The sequence below is a fragment of the Tupaia chinensis genome, unplaced genomic scaffold (assembly GCF_000334495.1).
Source record: "Tupaia chinensis unplaced genomic scaffold, TupChi_1.0 Scaffold000274_1, whole genome shotgun sequence".
NCBI classification, from domain to species: Eukaryota; Metazoa; Chordata; class Mammalia; order Scandentia; family Tupaiidae; genus Tupaia; species Tupaia belangeri.
Window position 1 is genome coordinate 798,191 of NW_006159756.1, and position 8,606 is coordinate 806,796.

Consider the following 8,606-nt stretch of genomic DNA (forward strand, 5'->3'; position numbering starts at 1 on the left):
AATGGATTTGCAGGATTTGGCTTCCCAGCCTGGCTGCTGTGAGATCTGTTTCCGGGAGCTGTGGAGGTGACGTTGAGCTGCTGACACTTGGCCATGGGGTGCCACCAGGAGTGGTAGCACCACAGGTGCTCCAGGCTATAAGAAGCCTTATTAACCTCCTGAGTTGGGGAAAAGCAGGGTGTAGCTTAATCGTACCTCTGGATGCCCTCAGTGTGAACAGAAGAGAGAAGGGACAGATGCTGGGTGTCTGCTCAGGAAAAAAAAACAAAAATCCCTTTTCCCGAGATGTTCACTAGGCCCTCAGAAAAGTGCACGTGACCATCTCCTGCCCACAGACACCCAGACAATCTTTCCTACATCATCCCTGCTTGGCAGGATTGAGAAAGACTATGCAAACGTAGTCTGTTTTAAAAGAATCAAGAAATCATGCAGCTCAGCTTCTTCCTAAAACCTACGGAAGTTGCTATCAGGCCCTTGGCAATAACAGGAATCCCAATTCCAACTCACCTCTGGCTCTTCGCACAGGGTGGCACTGAGAGTTGGCACCCTATGATAACCTTTCAAGGATTTTCAGGACTACCACCTGAGGCTGTCTAAATCTAGAAATCGTGCAAGGGGATGCGTGTGAGCAACAGAACCCAGCCTCTTACCCCAGACACACCCACTAGTCTCCACGAGGTGAACTGAACACAAGCTGCAACACAGAGCAGGCATTAAGAAAGAACCATGAGATGTGCCACATCTTTCACTTTCACTGAGAGTTAGAAACCTGGAATGCTGGAACCTTAATTGTAAACATCAACTAGGAATCATTTCTCTTACATATGAGAATATTGTTTCTTGAGACCACACAGCTAATTGGCAACTGGAAAGTAAACCATGTAAACACTGGAAATGTAAGGATTTGTTTATCACAGAACCTTCCATCTCTACCAAGAACCAGCGCCCAGTAGGTGTCTACCATGGTCCAGAAACTGCATTAAGTCCCACACAGGACAGAGAGATGGATACAACACAGTCCCAGCCAATGAGGAACACACCATCTAGCGGGGGACATGGACATATGGAATTACAAAATTACAATCTAATGCTCATGCTTTCATAAATACATACACGAGGTGTCCAGCAGAGAATCTAAAGGAAATGATAAATGATGTTGCCTGGAGTCTTTCAATAATTAGGCACCTAATATACCAGAGCAAGCATTGTGAATAATAGTGAATGAGATGCAGTGCCTGTCCTACCAAGCTAACTGTCTAGTACAAAGACAAACGCAGAGAGGAGCTTGCAATACTTCATAACCAATAGTGATGTGAGTAAATGCAGGGAGTTTTGCAAACACATGGGGAGGACACACATTTGGGCTAGGAGGATCAGGGGATGATGTCCAGTGGACATTACATATAGCTTGAAATGAACAGGATTAGAATTTATTCAGGTGAAACCGCAGGATGAAGGGTGCTAAGACATTCTAAGAAGATGGAAGTACCTGCTTAAATTCTGATAACACTGAAGATGGAGCACAACTTTGTAGAGGAAAAACAGTGAGGGATTTTCAAGGGACAGGGAGCTCTAACAGTAAGCCCAGTGTTAGTCAGATGATGCTTGGTAGTTGGCCAGTCTTAAGAACAGTGGGCACATGCTGCTATTTTTAAACAAGGGAATAAAATGGTCAGTCTTTTGTTTTGATCCCCACCCCCAACATGGATCAGGGATGTGCAAACAGGGCAAAATGGGAAAAAGAAATGTAATACAGTGTAAGAATATATGTGATTCAATATAATATAAACAAGAATATGGTAAGAATAAAAAAATAGGGCAAAATGGCAGGATGGGCTTCTCATTAGGATATTGCTGGAAAACTTCAGATACAAAGTAAAATACCTAGGAACTTTCTAACGATCTGTTTGAATTTGTATGTTTCTAATTCTACAATGAAGTATTTGACCCAAAATGATAGTGGCCTGAAAAAAAATAATAAAAAAAAAGCACAATGCTGTGGGACTAGAGATGCATATTAAGTGAATATGGTGTAGAATCTGTCAACAAAAGGTGGAGATGTTCCAGCCACCGTGGTGCAGGCAGCAGGGGCACTGCTACATGATGTTGGAAACAATGCAGGAAGTGTTCAGGTTCACATCCCTGGACCTCCTCAACGTGCCATATGCATCCTCATATATGCCCGTGAGCCTGGTTGGCTGCAGGGCTGGGGAAGGAGGACTGTGGTGTGAGGACTACCTCCCTCTAATGAAGGAAATAAATAAAAACTCTCAAAGCTTAAAAAATAAAAAGTGGGAGATGAAGAATAACCAGGAAGGAACAAAGTAGGAGCCTGCATTTCTGGCTTGGCATCCAAGCGTGGGGCTCACTGTTACTGGAGCAGAGAAGGACAAAGTGGGCGGGGTGTGAGATGTCACTAGAAGATGACGGCAGGGTTGAGTCTGTGGGTTCAATGAAGGTTTTTAAGACAACGGGGAAAACAAGAAAATAGCCAGGAGCACTCATGAGTGCCATTTAAGACTGTCATTCCCTGCCATTCTCTGTCATCACACACCAAGGACAACAGCCAAAATGGAAGAAGTGGAGAGAGGAGGTAGAAGACCAACTCCATCATTACTGAGGAAACCTTCCTGAAAATGGCTGGTAGCTACTTCTTCAGGGTGCTGCTGTCCTTGGTCTACTCAAGTCAGAAAAGATGAAGACAGAGGATGGGCTGCAGAGTGGACAGCAATCATTAGCAAGAGCGAAGACACACAGAGGACATCCCCGCTCTCACTGTTGTCCTGGGAGTGTCGTTCTGCAGAGCCATCCCCAGCTGCCTTCAATGTAAAGAAAAAAAGAGAGAGTGAAGGGGAGTCTGGCAAATCCGATAAAGACGGATGGAAGGGACTGAGACAAAGGCACCTGCCGGCATCATGTCAGCTCCAACTCACCAGCTCAAAAACAAACTCATTAATTATCCACCAGCCTGGGCTGAAATAGCCCCAGTATAAACACTCCCACACACCCGGCTCTCAGCGAGACAAACAGCCTTGAGGTCCACGCACCGCGGGCTCTCGCAGCTAACAGAATGCATAACCAGCTCTACCGTGGCCAAGAACAGTTTTTCCCTAAAGGACGCAGGCTCCAGATAGCAGAACTTCACCCGGGACCCTCGTTATTTCACATTCGTGTCAGACTGTCACACGAAGCAGACCCTGGCTTTCTTCTCAAGCATTTCATTTATTCTCTACATTCTTCCCACAACTTGGAGAAAATCATTCTCATCCCCCACAAACTCACATACATACTTTGCCTGTCTTGTTGATGTTCTCTAACACTTCTAGATTATGAACTCACAGAGGGCACAGGCCAACCTTGAGTAAATAGATTCGTTATTTCACCCCTAATCTAGTCAGCTCTCTCCCTCTGCTCCTGCTGCGAGGCCCTACGTCCTCCTGGCTGTCCACGCGTCATACTTCTTCTCTCCCTGCTCTTTACTCACCTGCCCTAACTCTCTAGTCCAGAAGACCACTGTCTCCCAGATCTCTGTATTCTAGATCTTTACTACCTTAGTGTCATCTCCTCTCCGTCCCTGTTGATACAACTCTGGCTCCAGTCGTTGCCACATCTGGCCTCAGTTCTGCAGGAGGCCTCCCCTAGGCCACTCTGCCCCGCTCCATTCTCCATACTATATCAGAAATGTCATTCAAACCACAACACGAAAAACGTCCCTTCGTACTTTAAAATTAGTCAGAGATTTCCCCATTGACTCCAGTGAACCAGAAATTCCTCAGCAGGTCCTTTGTAGTGCGTTTGTTCCCCCTTCATATCTTCAACCTAATTTATCCCACCTCCATTGTGTTTTTAGCTCTAGCCAGTTCACCTTGCTTTTGGTTCCTCAAATACACCTGCTCTCTCCTCCCTCCAGGACTCGAGTCCCTCTGCATTACTTTACCTGAGAATATTCTTTTCTCACCTCTTCCCCTGGAAAACTCTTACTATCCTTCCACTTTAAGCATATAGTCACTTCTTCCAGGAAATTTTCTCTGATTGACCTTGCCTAAAGTCTTGGTTGGGTACAGTTTTCACAAAGTGCAATGTGGTCTTTATTATAGTAAATTGCAGGGCCAGCTGGTGGCACGGTGGTGAGGAAACTGGATCCACATGGGAGGAGTCCTGGGTTTGTGTCCTCAGAACATCCTGGGAATGTCAGGCGTGCACGTGTGTGGCTCGTGATTCAGGCGGGCTGGGACTGGGAGTGGATTATGGTGTGGGGTCTGTGTTGAGGGTGTCTCCTTCATAAAAGAAGTAACTGGAAGGACTTTACATTTTAAAATGTAACTGCCAGGACTATCAGATAGCGTAATGGTTACATCACTGGACTCCCACATAATCAACCACGATTTGAGTCCTGGACCCGGCAGCTTAAAACACATGCCAAGCACATGTGCGTGCATGCCCAAAATCCCAAGAGGAGAATGGAGAAGGGATTGTGGCATGCCCATCACCCCTGAGGGGTGAGGTCTCACTTTCTGTCTCTTGGGCAAATGCACACACCCTATAGCAAAAATCTCTCTCTTAAAAAAAGAAATTCCTATCTTCCACTCTCTCTCTCTCACTGGATCAGTCTTATGAGAGCAAGGATGCTGTTTGCCTTGGTTACAACTGTAGTACCATGTACTTAGAGCACAGCCAATCCCTAACAAATACTTGCTAAGCAAATGAACAGAGGGAGGGAACCAAGAAAAAGGTTAAGGTTACCTGGTTGCAAGCAAAAGAATCCACCCTTTGCCAACTTAAGCAAGAAGGAATTCTGGGAAACGAGGTTGAGTACTCAGGTAAGAAATCTGCAAAAGCAAGGCAGCTCAAGCTATCCAGGAAGCAAGAATGCAGGTGAAGGCGTGAGGCAGATGCAGGCTGGTCGGATAAAGGAACACGAGCCATTTTAATCTCCTTCTTGGTCAGCCTAGGATTCATACTGGAGACAGGAGATACAGGGGATGCCTAGCTGTAGTCATATGCCTCAGCTTAGCTAGAAGAGGGCAGAGACTTGGTGACAGCTCCAGAGGACGGTCGGCAATGAGAAGAGAAGCTGAGCTGTCAGGAAAGGGAGTAGCTATTAAAGTGCCCATGAACTCACAATTCTGAGTTCTCATTTATACATTTGATTGAATGATTGATTTTTGCTACATGGTACATGTGCTTACCAGGGGGAGAGAGACAGACAGACAGCAAGAAATCATGCCCCAGTGAGGATGGACATGCTGTAATCCCTTCTCTTCCATTCTCCTCTTAGGGTCTTTGGCACACACAAACACGCCCAGTGTGAGTTTCAAGTCACCAGGTCCAGGACTCAAACTGCAGTTGGCAATTAGTTAGGAGTCCAGTGTCCTAACCAGTATGCAACTTGCTTGCCCCTTATTAATGCAATTTGGAGATCAGTTCTTGGCTATTAGATTTAAAGTTGAGGGTTTTGGTGGGAGAAGAGAGAGATGAGGGCAATGTGACCCCAGATTGATTCCACGGGACAATGCTGATTTTCTACACAGTACTCAGTTGGAATTATACCATATAAGAGACATCAGCAGGAGTTTAGAGACATGGAGAACAGGGGCCAGATGGTGGTGCGGTGGCAAACACAATGCATTGCAAGGCCTGCCCACATGGGAAGGTTCCAGATTTGCATCAGGAGTTCTCCCTGAGTACACTAGGTATGCACGTGCCCATGATCCAGGCCTGGTTGAAGCTGGGGTGAATCTGCATCAAGACCCTATTTGGGATGCTGTCTCTCTATCTCTCCATCTCTCTGTCTCTTTTGTTCATGGAGGAAAGAAACTTTCCAAAAAAAGAAACATGGAGAACAACAATAATAATTGATAAGCTATTGAAAAATGGGTTATAGGATGATTCTTTATCCATCAAAAAACATATTATGAAGAGGCTTAGCAACCATATTTAATATTAACATTATGCAGAGGTTTTTCTCTTCTTTTTTTCTAAGATTAAAAGAGAGTCAGCAGGTTTAAATGAAGTGTGAGACGTTTAGAATTGGTAACAGTATGTGGGCACTGAATATAGAGACTGGTTCTCATACTTTAAACATGCCCTGCGTCTTGTGCTATACACAGTGTAGAGAAGCAACCAGAAGTACACATACTTTAGAGGCAAAGAAATCAAGTCTTGCCACTTATTGACCGTGTGACCTTAAAGAATTAATTTCTGTAAGTCTCAGTATCTTATCTGTATGATAAGTATAGTGATACTTCATGCAGTTGTTGTTTTGGCTTTAATAGGATCCTGTGTGTAAAGCACTGAGAACAGCTCTTGGTACTTAGTAAGCACCCCATGAATGTCAATAAGACTCAATAAATATTTGTTAATTTTAATAATGATTTTCTTTTTTCTTATTTTTGAGAGGTTTTTGCTATAGGGCTCATGCGCTCACCAGACAGAGAGAGACAGAGAGACAGAAAGCGAGAAATCAGCCCCCAGGGGGGATGACCACAATCTCTTCTCCTTCATTCGCCTCTCGAGATCTTGGGCACGCACACACACATGCCCAGTGTGAGTTTTAAGCCACCAGGTCCGGGATGCAAACCATGGTCGACTACATGGGAGTCCAGCGACATAAACATTACGCCAACTGCTGGTCCCAGTAATGATTTTCTAAATGGAAAAGTTATTAGGTAGTAAAATGTTTTTTTTAATCATATTCACAGAAACTATATCTTTTCCCAATATTTAAATTTTAAAAAGAACTCATACCTTCTTGGTGTGATTTGATCGAAGTTCTGCTTGAAGGTAGAGGCATGAACTAAACAGCATCTTCTGTTTCCTCCCTCCTCTCATGGTACCCACCCATCCTTGGAAAACCAGCTTCAGCCTATTGCCTGAAGCATGTCTTAACCTTTTTTTGAAAGAGAAATGAGACAGCCCAGTAACATTTGGTAGCTGCTCCAGAAAGGAAGGTTTGCCAGACTCCACCATCCTTTTCTGTATGACTTACTTATGGTCCCCAAATACAGGGTGACTGTTCTCTATTCTCACATATCTATTGGAAGGTTAAAACAAAATATACATGATTTCTGGAACTGGAAGGAAATTGAAAACAAAAGCAAGAAAGTAAAGAGGCAATGGATGGAGATCTAAATTCTTGGTGAGTCCCGCACTGACAGCCTTCATCACACGCAGACTTGGCAGGAGATTTATCCATCATTCTAAGCCCCAATTTTGCTGAAACTAAGAGACCTTCCAGATAAGCAAATACAGCACTCTTTGCAGTCCTGAAGCTCAACATACTGCCAGCGATGCCCCTTAACACAGCCCCATGTACCTTTGTCAGGGCTTCCTCGAATCTCGGTGTTTGATAGCATCATGGTCCTCATTATCATCACCCTGTAATTTCACCCTGTCAATCAAGATTCCCTATTAGGGCCTTGCCCTCAGGAACCTCCCCTTCATCGTCCTCAGAGAATGACACTCTGGAAAGAAGTTAATAACTTTACTCTCTGAGAAAATAGTAAGTCAATATCGGAGATGACCTAGCTGTTTTTGCAGAGCTCAGAGAGGCTGAAGGGAGACTAACAGACAGGAAGATGCTGTCCACAGCCGTCAAAGACAATAAACAGAAGGGCTGGAGAACACCGATGGGATGAGACAAGGAGGGCGGCCATTCATAGCAAGGAGCTAGAGAGGGAACGGAGCAAAGAGAGACAGACAAACCAGAGACCATTCAACTGGAGACAACCAGAGCCCCTGCTGCCTATACGTGGACAACTGAGTTCACCACAGTGGGTGTTCAGATTTGTAAAACGAAGAAACCAGACAGACAATGTAAGGCACATTAGCTTGGCATTCTCAAAATTATTCACTAAGCCTCGTGATCAGGTACACTCATGCATTTATTCAACATGGCATGTGGGAAAAGCAGTTAGCATAATGGTTATGTTGCTGGACTCCAATGTAGTCGACCGCAGTTCGTGTCCCTGAGCCGGTGGCTTAAAACTCATGCCGGGCCCATGTGCGTGCATGCCCAAGATCCTGAGAGGAGAACAGAGGAGAAGGGATTGCAGCATGGCCATGCCCCTGGAGGAGTATTTCTTGCTTTCTGTCTCTCTCTGTCTGGTGAGTGCACGCACCCTATAGCAAAAACCTCTCCAAAAAAAAAAAAAAAAGGCATGTAACAAGCCACTTTATCAACTGCAATATATCTATCCACATCAGGGAAACTTCAACTCAGTCATCAAGAGCCAGCCTCCATTTCAACTTCTCTCTGGAGCTCCCCGAAGAACTGATAGGATGGGTGTAACAATTCCCCCGCCTCGGACTTTCCTGTTGTTTTTATATTCCTCTTTATTCCCATATCTTTCATTTTCCCATGCTTGCCCCATGCCCATCACTCCTCCACTAAACTGTTAATTGCTTGGAAATGGGTTTAGGTCTTGCTTATCATTCTATTCTCATTATATACTAATGTGTCTGTTTTAATCACTGTTTACTGAATAGAAAAATAAATATCAATAGATTGCAAGGACACATTAAAGGAGTCCATACCAAGATTATTTGAGGTGCTGATGAGAATGAGGGCTAAAAATCCAAGCATTCCACTTCCTTCCATCAGAGCC